The sequence below is a fragment of the Magallana gigas genome, chromosome 1, assembly GCF_963853765.1.
Source record: "Magallana gigas chromosome 1, xbMagGiga1.1, whole genome shotgun sequence".
NCBI classification, from domain to species: domain Eukaryota; kingdom Metazoa; phylum Mollusca; class Bivalvia; order Ostreida; family Ostreidae; genus Magallana; species Magallana gigas.
The window spans coordinates 62,757,468-62,772,012 of NC_088853.1; the positions used below are offsets into that span (position 1 = coordinate 62,757,468).

General features: G+C 35.0%; 1 long non-coding RNA gene across 1 annotated transcript; it reads left to right on the forward strand.

The window, feature by feature from the left end:
* Positions 1 to 7,073: 7,073 nt before the first annotated feature.
* Positions 7,074 to 8,690, forward strand: LOC117685853 (uncharacterized). The gene is made up of 3 exons (XR_004599251.2): positions 7,074 to 7,675; positions 8,305 to 8,364; positions 8,539 to 8,690. It is a non-coding gene; the product is annotated as an uncharacterized lncRNA (long non-coding RNA).
* The last annotated feature ends 5,855 nt before the right edge of the window (positions 8,691 to 14,545 follow it).

Below are 14,545 nucleotides of genomic sequence, written 5' to 3' on the forward strand. Positions count from 1 at the left end.
GTTCTTCCTGGGAACATTTTTTCACTGAATTTGGTATTATCAATGGCCTTTTTCTGTGATTGTGCCAAATGACGGGTGTCTCAGAGGGCCTCCACGGTCTGTCCGTGTACACTCATGGCCTTCTGGACTCCTCGGGAGGCTGCACTGTCCCCATCGGTAGTGATATGCCTGAGGGTGGCGGTGGATTTCCCAGGATGGTATGGAAATGTTCTTCCTATTACTCTGAGTGCTATGCATAGGCGTCAGAACCTGGGGGGGGGGGGGGGGGGGGCTTTTTTATGCAAAGTTAGACCTTACCATTAGGCACATTGCAGAATAGAGGGTTCAGCCCCCCCCCCCCCCCCCCTCCCCCACGGATTAGGATTTTCATGATTTGGGGAAAAGAAATGTTATGGCTGGAAAGATTTTTTTTATTTAGGAACTATAGGTTTCTTCCCCCCCCCCCCCGGATTAGGATTTTCATGACTTTGGGAATTATGTTTTTTTCCCAATATTTCTGAGGACCAGTCCACCTCCCCTCCCCCCCCCCTTTCAATTTGCTTCCGACGCCAGTGCTATGCCTATGTTTTCTTTCCAGGCGTCACATTTTCAGATACAGTGTACGTCATATGAGTTGCTGACTTGAATGGTGTTCTTGTACAGTTATTTAGAGAATTTACTAACTTTTCATAATCAATTTAATAATAAGTTAAAAGATGGTAATATAAACAATAAAATTCTTTTTTTAATGATTCATGCGGGTTATGAAGGTAGCAATCATTGCAGGAAAAAATTACATAACCCGCTAACGCTGGTTATGTATTTTTGGTGCAATGTTGCCATCTTCTTATCCCGTATGAATCACCAAACAAAGCATTTTATTGTTAAAATATTAAACCATCACATCGGGTTATCACTAGTAAGCATTGGCTTAAAGATTTATTGTTCTTGTAAAGCTGATATTGTTTTCCATGTGGAGTCTTGTTTTAAAACATTGAATAACAAATTGGAAAAGAATTAAAGTTATTTATCACTATATTTCAAAGTTAAACATTTAAAAGAAATAAGATTTTAGCTATACTCTAATACATATACCTACAATTGAATCTGTTTTCAGCTCGTAGCCATACTGGTTGTATGTTGTGGACAGCAGTTTATAGCTGGATCCCGGCACCAGTCTGTTCTTCAAATCCTCTTTAAAGGTGCTTATGATGTGGGGTGCTGTATCCTCATCGACCAGGCCTGAGAACAGAAACGTTGTCGTCTTTCCTGTTGCGGAGTACCTTGAAGTTGTTGCCCTCGTCTCTGGTCCTTCTAGGATGAAGCAATTTCACATTCTGGTATAAGAAATATTTGAAGAAATAGTGAAATTGTTTTCTTAGTATCAATTATTTTAAAAAAAATAAACAAATTAAATCTCAGTCTTATTATTTTATTTTCCAATTTTTTTTTTAATAAACATTTAATGTATGATCATGATGTAAATGAAGCCGTCTACCAAAATTTTGAAATTTTGGGACACTGGATAGATTATTTGACATTCATCCAACTGTAGGTCCCCCCTTGCCAACATCAAACATTGATATGGGTGTTAACAATTAGAGGAGTCTTATATTAGGGTTTGGAACAAAAAAAGTAGCTTAAATAAATTGCAAACTTCGAGCTCCCTGACAGGTGTATTTAAGGGCTATGGTACTCAGGTGTTTGTCAAGGCTTGTTGGCCTCTTATTTTGCTTTCTTTAATAATTGTAAAGTAACTGGCTTAATGTTTCACTAGTTAAGCCATTTGCCATTTAGAGGAGAAATATTGTGGCGTCTAAAGAAGCTATTACATAAAAAAGGAGCTCAAATGCCAGAAGGATATGCGAATTGAGACCTTTTTTACCATAAATGAAAGTATATGTTCTTTAAGTATCAAATAACATTTTAAACAAAATGTCATTTTTAATGAAAGATTGCAAAGGCAAATGGGAATAACTCAAGTTTTAAATTTCTGATAATCAAACAATCATTAAAACTAAAAGCCATGAAGAGAAATCGAAGATTTAAGCTTTTATTAGTTTTTAAATTTCATATATCTTTATAGAGTTGTGGATCTAAAGGAGATAAATATAGTCTTAAAATATTACGACGATAGAGCCCTCTTAATGTTAACCAAACAAAACTGTCAAACAATTCATTGAAATGACACAGCGGATAAGTATATTTCAAAGCCCATTTGAAAGAATGGGTCATTCCAATATTTACTATGGAAATAAATTTACAATGCAATGCCTGAAAAAGAAATCATTTAATGTTGTTTAGCTATGAGGATGATGAGGTTTTCAGTTTTTTAAGGATTCCCTCTCCACTTTATTATGAACGACGAAACACGCACGCGTGCACAATATAAACAGTTTGTATTCACCAGAGATTATATTGTGTATGGAAAAACCCACCAATATTATAAATATTAAATAATTAATGTATGTTTGATATGTTTCAAAATGCCTTAAAACGTGGAAAAGGTGGGTGTATGGCAAAACCAAGAAACAGACTTCTGTGTAATGTGGAATCATTTTTATTCGTTGGAGTCAATGTTCGTGGATAGCCAAAATGAAATTTACTTGGTAGTGTAATCGGGGTTATTATGAAAAGTATTAATCAAATGGTTGTGTTTATTTTTTGTGGTGATGTTAAATCGTGGGCAAGGGTTACCCATGAAATCCACAAACATTGATCTCCCCAGAACAATAATGATTCTACAGGATATCTGGCATACACCTTTGTTATCATGTAAAAACTTTTTTTAAGAAGATAGGGGTTAATCATCTCTGTTAATGTTGTCATCAAAGAGTTTTTGGTCCAAATCTATTACTTTTGGAGGCAGAGAGAAGTGAAAACCCTTGGCTCGCAAGGATGAGGGTCCACTGTCCAATTAGCAAAGACTGTCGACCGGTGACGTCACATTCAGTGTTATTGATTAGAAGGGGTATAACAAAACAGTTGTTGATAGTGTTTCAGGCAACAGTTGATCTGTCAGACCGGCTCGCAAACTGTTGCCCGCGGCCTTAACAGCAGTAGTGTAAGTACTGAGGTCATATGTCATAAAATGCACATTTAATAAAATTCACCAACCAAGCAGAATAAAAAAAAATTATTCATCTAAATGGTACAAGAAAGTGCATAAAGTGATTTCCTTTGTATATCTTCAGGTACATTACCGTAAATCCAGGGTTAATTTTTTGTGTGTCACAAAAGTCACAAAATTTGCTAAAATTGGAAAAATGTGTAACTATTTAAAATTTGCACCAATCATTGTTTGCTATTTAAAATCTTCCTGCAGCAATCAATACGGGTAATATTTCTGTGTGTTGCATATTTTGCGATCTAAAAATGACTGCGGAAAAAGTGAAAACTGGATATACAGTATTTGCCATTTACGTCAAGCTAATGATGGGCATATATGACATATCGAGGATGCAATCTCTTGTGTACATATATATTTCTACAAAAAACTGTGTTTATTTTCTTTTTAGGAGTCATGCTATGGTGTATTCAAGGGTGCAGTAAAAATTGATGGAGTGTTAACATTTGCAAGGGTTCAGAAATCTCAAGACTTGAGAAAGGAAGAAAGTTCCCTTGGCTGTGCATTGCATCTTTTTACCACTGCGTACGAATATATACCAGCCAAAGATATTAAAACATCCTGTCCTTTTATTCATGATTGTTTCAAAGGGAAGTGCAGAGTCTCTTACTCGATCTGGACTCTGAGTGATTTTATTAGTATTGTCCAACAACTAAAATTCGTTTATATTTCACCTATAATCAGAGTTATAGGTATCTTGTGCATATTATATAATGTTAGTATATTTAAGAAATAAACTCGGTGTCTACCCAAGTTATACGAGTATAACCTGGGTTGGGGCAATTTACGAAGCGAAGCGGATTATAAAAAAGTGTATTTTGCTCCAACCCAGGTTATACGAGTAAAACTTGGGTAGATATTGAGTTCATTACATATCATTTAATTTTCTGTAATTTGCTGTACAAATTGAGTCCGTTTTACTTTAGAAAATGATATTAATCTGTTCAAAATTCAAACGTAACGTCAAGCGGATTAGTATTTTTTTGACGTTGGTGCATTGTGACGTGCAATCCAGGTTATACAAATTTAACAAAATTTTTTTATCCAATGAAATGCCGCATTACAACCAGAATTAAATTATAAAGATATAAATAACTAGACACGATCTCGTTGCGAACAACGAGTGGGTCTTCCGTCCGATTTTTTGAAAAGAATGGGTTAAACTTATCAATTTAAAGATAAAATCGTAGATCTAAGCAAAAAAAGTAAAAAAAAAAAAAAAATTGCGGCACTCGGGGCTTGAACCCGGGTCGCCTGAGCCATGTCCACGACTCTATCGACTGAGCTACTCGGACTCTCGCTTCAGAACTTTGACGCTTAATTTCTCGAGAATGCCTTGATTGATTTTTAAACATATAACATATTCAGAACTAGTAAGAGGGTCACTATAAGGTGTAAAAATTTCAAAGAAAATATTAAAAAATAAAAAAAGTCGAACATTCATTTGTTTTCAAATTTCTTTCCGATGACGACCGGAAGTGACGGCGGACATTCTCTTGACCGAGGTGCACCAGAAAAACGGTAGTTCTATCATCTCTGAAAATTTCAGCCCTATATCTTTACTCGTTTTTGAGAAACCTGACAGACAAAATTGACTTTTTAAATCGTAAACGCACAATAACTTCTGACCGGAAGTGTATTTTCAAAAATTAAAAACAATGTATCAGCTTTAGATAAAAACACGTTAATATTAAAAATTAGAGCGAAATCGACTCAACAATCTTCGAGAAATCGTCTGCACAAAATCGGTAAGAAAAAAAAAAAGAATAACTAGAGCAAAGCTAGTTGCAAAGCAACGAGTTGGTCTTCCGTTCATGTCGAGAGTAAAACTAGATGTTCCTGTAAAAGGCAGAGTTCTTAAACCAAATGCAAGAGTAACTAATTCAAAAATTTTAAAAAATGGAATAAATCTTGGTACGACTTAACAAAATGCGGATGGCTTTAAGTACGATTTCACAAAAACCTTAACAATTTTAAGAACGACTTAACAAAAAAATTCCGAATGTGTCTAAGTAAGACTCAACAAAAATCGAATATTTTTTCACCATGAACTTTTTGTTATTTTTTAAACCCAGAACGCTGAATAAAAATTTCCGGAAAAATAAAATGTTTAACCCCGATAAACTTTAAATATTTATATGTTGTAAATAAAGAGATTTAATCAATATTAAAAATAAGAATCAAATATAAATTCGATTGTTCTAAGACATCGATATTTGATTATATATATTATTTTTAGCCATGAAGTTTGAATTCCACTTGAATGAATTCCAAAGTGAATTGATGACTTTTGAGGAGAAGCAGCGTCCATTATTCCCTCCCCTTGGAATGACATGTCCAGTGGAGGAGTGTCCAAACAGTACTCACTTCAGGAGATACGGCCAACTCCTTGACCACTGGATAGATATCCACAAGGAGAAGAGAAAGTTAGCCAAATGCAAATCGTGCAAGAAATGTTTTAGAACAAAAGCATCAGCCAGAAAACACATAAGCGCCACTCATCGAGAGAATAATGTGGACGGTCTATTGGTAGACATCATGGTACAGAACCGTTGCTATATTTCACCTGGAGACACACCCTTTCCGAGGAAAATGACACAGACAGAGGAAAGGTCAAGAAAGAGAGAAGAGGAAAAAGAAAAGAGAAAACGATTGCTAAAGGAGTGTGAGAGAAATCCCCTGTTTGATGAAGAACGGGCTACCAGAACAAACGCAACTGTGAATCGTGATAAAGTGATGGTGTTCGATGTAAATGGCAATGCACAGCGTTTGAGGCTATTACGATGAATTGCTCATAGATTGACTTTTTATTATGAGTTTTACATTATGTTTTGTTTTGACAAAATAAATATATTGTTTTAGTCTGAAGGGGGGAGGAATGTGATAAAACTCATCCTATACCATATGTTTATTTTATTAAAAATCATAAATTGCATAAACAATTAACTAAGCTAGGGATAATTTAATATAAGATTCAATATAAGATACTTAAATAGTAACTTTAATTCTTGTAATAAGCTATTTTACACTTACATTACGGTTCAAGTGCTATTTTGTTTATACAGGTCAGCCATGTTGGTCCCTATTTCAAAACGTATTTCACTAGGGTTTACCTGATAAGTTTATCACCTGTAATTTTATCCAATAAGGGGTATGGTTACATTTCATGGTTGGCTGATCGTTTCTTTTGTGTACTCACACTATATAAAGGCGTGTTTCGAGTAGTTCGGCGGACTGCTCGCCTTGCGTCCACTGCTTATAGCAGCCTACTTCTCGGGTAAGCTCATCTTCCCGTTCGAAGCACTTTATACCGACTTCGGTATAAATGATGGTAAGGCAGTGTTCAATAAAAGCTAACTCTTTTCTCTCAGAAGTTTATCTTCTTCAGACTAGGCGCCATAGTTTATTTTAATATTTTGAATTTCGAGCCCGATTTAAATTATAATAAAAACGTGTAGGAAAATTTTCATGTTTCTTATTTAAACTCTAAAGTAAAATTTGTAATATTTTCATGGTTAATTTTTGTCATTTTCATACATATTTTTCATTGATTTGTTTAACTAGAGGTACCAGTTTCTCATTTACATTCATCTTTTGCAAATAAATGTGTTATCAATTTAAAACTTTGATCTTTGTTGACTTCATTTTTTTTTGCTGACTACTAATCAGCAATTAGGGATAATTGGTAGTCACCCCCGTACCCGACTGTCCCAGGAGCAGGGTTTATCCCCCTCTTGGGGTACCAGTCTTATTACACAATAACTCATGACGCGAGGGGATGCTCCGCTTAGCGGTGCCCTTGTTTTTTTTTATTTCTACCATTTAAAAAAAACGAATAAATGTTTTGCACTCTATAAGACTCTATATGAAGTTAGCATTGCTTAAACCCGTTTGTCATGGTAGCCTGGCTAGAAGAGCCTAGCTTAACTCTAAGCGCGGACTCAAGTACAAGATTCTGACGTCATAACTGAAAATGACGTCATATCTAGCTGCCGAAACTAGGCAACAGCGGTCATTTAGGTACCAAGTTGATAAATTGCAGCGCATTTCCGTCCAGCTCTCATTCGTTTGCTAGATTCTGTTGGAATTATTAAAGATGAGTTCTGTTTCGGTCAGTGTGGTCCATGTGACCAGATACCATACGGACATTCCCTTAATTCGTAGAGTGATTGAGGTTAAGACCTACACTCAGGTATGTTAAGGAAGGTCTAAGAATTCTACCACGTGTGATTTAGAAAGATTTGCATAAGCCCCGCCCCTTATTCATGAGATTTCACGAGATATGGGTATTTCGGTAATTAACAAACATCTACCAAAATGAATATGATTAATTATTGGGTTTGAATGGTTCAAGAAAGGTGTACTGAAATAAAATCATAAACTATTCTTTATATCTCGCGAAATCATGAAATTCCTAAGTCGTCTGATGACGTGTCGAGGCTGACTACGTCACATCGACGCTTGCAGCTGTGATCAGAATAAACATGTGGACTTCAGTGATATATCTCGGAATTTAACTCGTTTACAACCAGCGTGGACAGAAATCGGCATAGGATTCAACTGAACAAGGTAGGATTTATCTGTACTTCCCCTAGATATTGTTTTATATTATTTAATATCGTTGGATGGAACGGAAACGAGGTGAAATTCCTCGGCTTCGATTTTGTATACATTTGTTTTTCATGTAATATTGTGTTCAAACATCAGTTTGGTGACTCAGTCAGGCAAAGTAATTGTTCTACGTTTCGCTAGTTTTGATCATAAAGAGCATTGAATTAAGCTCATTGTAGCTTTTTACTGGTCTCATATCGCGATAATTTTAGATCGCATTTCCTCCATGTTCAAAGTACACAATAAAAAGGCCATGGCCAAACACTGTATGTGCTAGCACTACAAAGATTACTGTGAGGATCTGGAATGATTATAGACAAGATTGTAAAGTTGTTTAAGTAAATGGAAATGTATTATTTTATTCAGCCTTCTTTTATGAAAATCTAATTAATATTATTTAAGACAAAATTAAAGTGTGTTCAAACTGAATTTCCACACATTTTGAAAAGTAAACATTTGTTTATGCCTGTTGTAATATCACTGAAATTGAAACCGCCATTAATATGTCCAATAATAGTGTAATGTTTCATTTTCATGTTATCTTTAACACAATAGCTTGCTAATTATGACACATTATTCATTTTCAGGGTTACTTAGGCAGTAGATGGTCCACTGAAAACACTTAATTCTTGGGATGTTGATAAAAAGTAGGTACTACAAATGTATATAAATATTTCTTTTACTCACTAACTTCAACTTCATGCATAGTTTGTTGTTTTTTAATATCATATTGATAATGATACTTATGTAACCTATTATAATAATTTGCATTGATATTTATTGAAATGAAATTTGAAATTGATATATATTCATCATTTCAGGTATTGGTTTTCTTATCAACTGGACTACCTCCTAATATCAAAAAGACAGAAGAGAAGAACATGTAGTGTGCAAGAAGAATTGTTAATTTCCATAAATTCCACATTATGACAGAAAAATACTAAAAATCAGAAAACACTAATCTTGTTGAACAGTTTGTCTCAGAAAAGCAATCTATATACAGAGTATTATTTGAATTTGGAATTATTTTGATTCTTGGAATTTAGGGCTTTCAAGAAAATTGCCCTTAGTTAGACTAACTTAGACAACTAACTTGAATTTTTATTGTCTGTTGTGTTAGTTCCAACTAACTTAGTCAACTAACATAAATTTCCCTTATAAATATTGGGTTATACAGACTATAGTTGAAACTTAAAGGAATGATTTCAACATCCCTGATATTTTATTCATTCAAGTCAGTTAAAACTTGTATTTGTTTATTGTTTTTTTTTATTTCATTTTGTGTGTTTTATTTTGTTTAATTTATTTTATTTCATGGCATTGAATGTGCTGGTGTTCTTCTTTTTTTTATTCATTTTGTTCAATCTCTCTTTATTTCTTCAGTATCAGTTAGCGCATGCGTAGTAGGGGGTTAGTCATGCCAGGAACGACTAACCCCCCCCCCCCCCCCTTTATTTGGCGCACGCGTAATAGGGGGTTAGTCATGCCTGGCATGACTAACCCCACCCCCCTACCCCTTTCTCCAGTTTACTCTCGCCGAAGAAATTATTAAAAGATCCAAAGGGAATAAATATCCTTTCACTTCAAATACTGCTCAGGCAATGTAACCAGAACATTGCAGAATTCATCACAAGCTAGCGTAAATTTCACACTCTACCGAAACTTCCGAGGTCAAGCCTTGGCAGTTCTACCATGTCAATTTCACTAACCTTGCACATTTTATCCACCGCGTGAACTTTGCTACAGAAAAAAAAACCGCTCAGTTAACTGTAAATTGTCAAATATACAATATACACGGCTGCCATAAAAGAAGGCATCCTTCCTCCTCCGCTCACTGCAGACGCTGGTAGCGTCACTTCCGCTGTGACGTCATATTTACCCCAAGCACTGAGAGAGTATAGGTGGATCCAACCGTGTTACAAATAGATGATGTATACTATTGTTCAACCAATATTCTAAATTAAACATGTATGGGTCTGCAACATTTTGATAATTATTTGCAGATTATATACAATGTATATACCAGGTTTTGTTTTGTTTATGCAAATGATGGAAAGTGGTAAAATTATTGTGATATTGTTTCACACCCCTCTCCCCACTACAAAGGGAGGAGGGCTGGAAAGAACCTTGATTTTTTACCGGTAAATTGATTTATTTATTTTTACAAACTTGATTCCAACCACCAGTAGCATCAGGTATATAAAGGATCTGGAGAAATTAAGAACCCCTGTGCTTGAAAACTCCATCTGAAATCTATAAATTTCAGGATCCACCCTTGTATTTCACTGCATTTAAAAGCGCCGGTTTTAGTGTGCAAGTCTAACAAAATCCACTGCAAAATGACGTAAGACCAACTGTTACGTCATGAAGCGAAAACCTAAGATTCAGCATGGTTTTAACCACATGTCCTGTGAGAGAGAGAGAGAGAGAGAGAGAGAGAGAGAGAGATTTATTTATTTTGTATACAGAATGATATTGCGTATTTAGATTGCGAGTGTACTTCATTGTTAAGTATAACTCTTAGTATGCACAATATATTTCTATAGCATCCACAATATATTTCTATAGCATGCACACTATTTCATGTAGACCTATTAGGAAAATGCATGTTTTCAGTGTTATTTTTTATGCTTTATATAACTTCCCTATATGTGCTTATTATGCGTCACTCCTATAGCTATATTACACGCACTTCACATAACTCTTACATTTCCAATTTGAATTTTTCTTAATCTGTTTTATTCTGTAGTATATGCACCCTCTGATCCTTAAACACCCTCTGTAGTATGCTAGCTAGCTTTGTAACATAACTGCATGGTGTGCGCTTTTGTGCTTATGCGTATGGGTCACTAACCAGTTAATCCAAGCACTATGGACACTGGGGGTTCTAGCTTGTGCTACGGAAATTAACAGCATTTCGCTTTTTTCTGGTACATGTATACTAGAATTTTATTTCATACGACAAACCCTTTACTTTTTTTTTTTTACCGGTCTCCATCGTTCCGACCCTTTTAATCAGTTAATCGGATAAGTTTCTCGCATAATCTTTGTTTATAGCTAATATTGTGTCAAAATCTTTTATATATATTTTAGGAAAAGATTTAACATCCACATGTATTTATATATAGCGATTGCATATGATTTATACGAGTTTATTTTACCTCAGTGAATATAAGTTCCCGTGCTATATTGTCTAAACTATTCACTGGAAGCATTCTATTTCCCTCATGTTTTTAACCTGGAACACCTCAGGTGTTATCTGATGAGTCGCTCAGTTAAATTTTGATGCCGATTACTGTAATTTGCAATTGTTTATATCATAAAGAAATCTGCATCGCCAACAAATCAAGTACTATTTGGTATAATAAAATACTTTTTAACTTGCTTCTCCTTGTAAAATAGTTCCTGTCTCGGGGAACAATAAACTTGCTAGCGTCCTCATAGCCAGTCAATAGGTATATAATAAACAGTGAACTACATAGTTCTTCGTAGCTTTTTTTGTTATACCGTTACCATTCTGACAATACAAAACACATTTAAAACTTTCTTGGTTTAGTCACATTAGTATTTATATATTTAATTGCATGTTAAAATTTAAATGATAAATGAACAGCAATGGAGCGGCCAGATTACCGCCCCCGATGGATGACACTCCAGCAACAATGATGAAGACATAATAAGAAATGATGTAATCATTACATGTTATGTAATACATATAAATACAAAGTATTTGGAATTGAAGCGGCCAGATTACCGCCCTCGATAGAAAACACCCCAGTTACAATGATTACTCAAAAAGGCATGTAGTGACATGTAATGTAATAATTAATTGTTGCGTAACAAGTGAGTTAATACAGGTAATTGGATTGTTGTGGCCAGAATACCATCCCCAATGAAATAACACTCCAATTCCATTTGATGAAGTCGAAAAAAGTCTAAATGTAATATATTTATAAATGTTATGTAATAAATGAATCAATACATGTATTGGGATCAGAGCGGCCAAATTACCGCCTCCGATTGATTACACTCTGATTACAATGGTCAATAATCAATAACATGTAATGTAAGAATTAATTTACACACTGGTTACAATGGTCAATATTCAATTACATGCTATGTAAGAATTTAATTAATCATTAAAAATACGGATACTAGGACGGAGCGGCCAGATTACCGCCTCCGATTGATTACACTCCGGAAACAATGGTCAATAATCAATAACATGTAATGTAAGAATTAATTTACACACTGGTTACAATGGTCAATATTCAATTACATGCTATGTAAGAATTTAATTAATCATTAAAAATACGGATACTAGGACGGAGCGGCCAAATTACCGCCTCCGATTGATTACAATCTGGTTACAATGGTCAAGAATTAAATTCATAAAAAAAAATACTGATGACAGAGCGGCCAGATTACCGCCTCCGACTGATTACACTCCGGTTACAATGGTCAATAATCTATAACATGTAATGTTAGAATTAAAAAATAAGGATACTGGGACGGAGCGGCCAGATTACCGCCTCCGATTGATTACACTCTGGTTACAATGGTCAATAAATCTATAAAATGTAATGTTAGAATTAAAAGATATAGATACTGGGACGGAGCGGCCAGATTACCGCCTCCGATTGATTACACTCTGGTTACAATGGTCAATAAATCTATAAAATGTAAATGTTAGAATTAAAAAATATGGATACTGGGACGGAGCGGCCAGATTACCGCCTCCGATTGATTACACTCTGGTTACAATGGTCAATAATTCTATAACATGTAATGTTAGAATTAATTTACAAACTAGTTACAATGGTCAATATTCAATTACATGTTATGTAAGAATTTAATTAATCATTAAAAATACGGATACTGTGACGGAGCGGCCAAATTACCGCCTCCGATTGATTACAATCTGGTTACAATGGTCAAGAATTAAATTCATAATAAAAAATACTGAAGACAGAGCGGCCAGATTACCGCCTCCGATTGATTACACTCCGGTTACAATGGTCAATAATCTATAACATGTAATGTTAGAATTAAAAAATATGGATACTGGGAAGGAGCGGCCAGATTACCGCCTCCGATTGATAACACTCTGGTTACAATGGTCAATAATTAAAATCATCTTAAAAAATACGGATACTGGGACGGAAGGGCCAGGTTACCGCCTCCGATTGATTACACTCTGGTTACAATGGTCAATAATTAAATTCATTCTAAAAAATATGGATACTGGGACGGAGCGGCCAGGTTACCGCCTCCGATTGATTACACTCTGGTTACAATGGTCAATAATTAAATTCATTCTAAAAAATACGGATACTGGGACGGAGCGGCCAGATTACCGCCTCCGATTGATTACACTATGGTTACAATGTTCAATAATTAAATTCAAATCAAAAAATACTGATGACGGAGCGGCCAGATTACCGCCTCCGATTGATTACACTCCGGTTACATGGTCAATTATCTATTACATGTAATGTTAGAATTAAATTCATCTTAAAAAATACAGATCCTGGGACGGAGCGGCCAGATTACCGCCTCCGATTGATTACACTCCGGTTACAATGGTCAAACCTAAGTAAATAATATGTACTTATGAATTTAATATAATAGATGAAATGCAAGGTTAATTGTGGAACAAAGCGGCCAAATATATACCTGAAATACTTAACACAAGCAAAAGTTTGATTTAATCATAGTTTTCAACAATGTCTTTTATATGTCTAGGAATATTTCCAGACCCTGTAAGCTTGAATGTTGAAACTATATGTGATGTTAAACATTTTTCCACCCAGTCCGTTCTTCTTCCTCGCTCACCCGGCACGCTCCTTTTACAAGGTTTCCATGGGGATGTCTTGCTTCCACCATACCAGTGTATGTCTACCTCATCCCCTTCATGAGATATTATCTGGCCTATCTGTGGCCACTCGCCGGCGTACCGAGGGACATCCATTAATGCCATCATCCCCACTATAGTACAAGGAGGGACCGCTTCTTTCCGCCTCTTTCCAATGACAACCTATCATTTTCAAAATAAGTAGTAAGCATATAATAGATATATTATGTATGTTATTTGGGTTTCTAATTATATATATTTTGGCATAATCGGTTGTCCTGTTTGCCTTTCACTTTGTCGTTTTCTGTTAAAACAGTTTTAGTATGCTTTACTATAAAGTTTTTAATCCTAGCTGATAAACTAAAAAAAGTAGAGGCCATTAGTTCGGGTAAAATGCCTACATTGGGACGGGTAATATTTTAAAAAATAAAGTATCAACATTCTTTATACGATATAAATTTTTTTTAGCCAATCAGAAAGCGCGTTACAACCAGATTTAAACCAATTTACAATTCTTTCAAAAAAATATACAGTTTTATACAAAACAGCGGAATCGCGGAATTAAGTACATGTACGTATGTAAAAACGTAGTTTACAGTAGTCGAACGTGAATGGGAATGACGCATGATTATGAATTCATGTCAGATTTAAGGTAGTACGCATCAGATTAGAATTCATTTACATTATTTCTTGGAGGATTCTTCGATGATATGTTCTAACATTTCTCGGGTATGAGAAAATTACTTTCATTTATTTTTTTCAAATTCTAAATTTAAGGCAGTGACAAGAGAAGTATCAACATTAGACATGACAACAAAAATTGCTTAAAGTATAAACTGATTTGGAAGTTTACGATTCATGGGCTAAATATATCAAACTATTGTATATAACAAATAAATTACTGGGGGAATAGGGTCCTCTGTGTCGGAAATGTGAACCTCTAGATCTTCAGTGTTTGGGGAATTCTGCCTTTT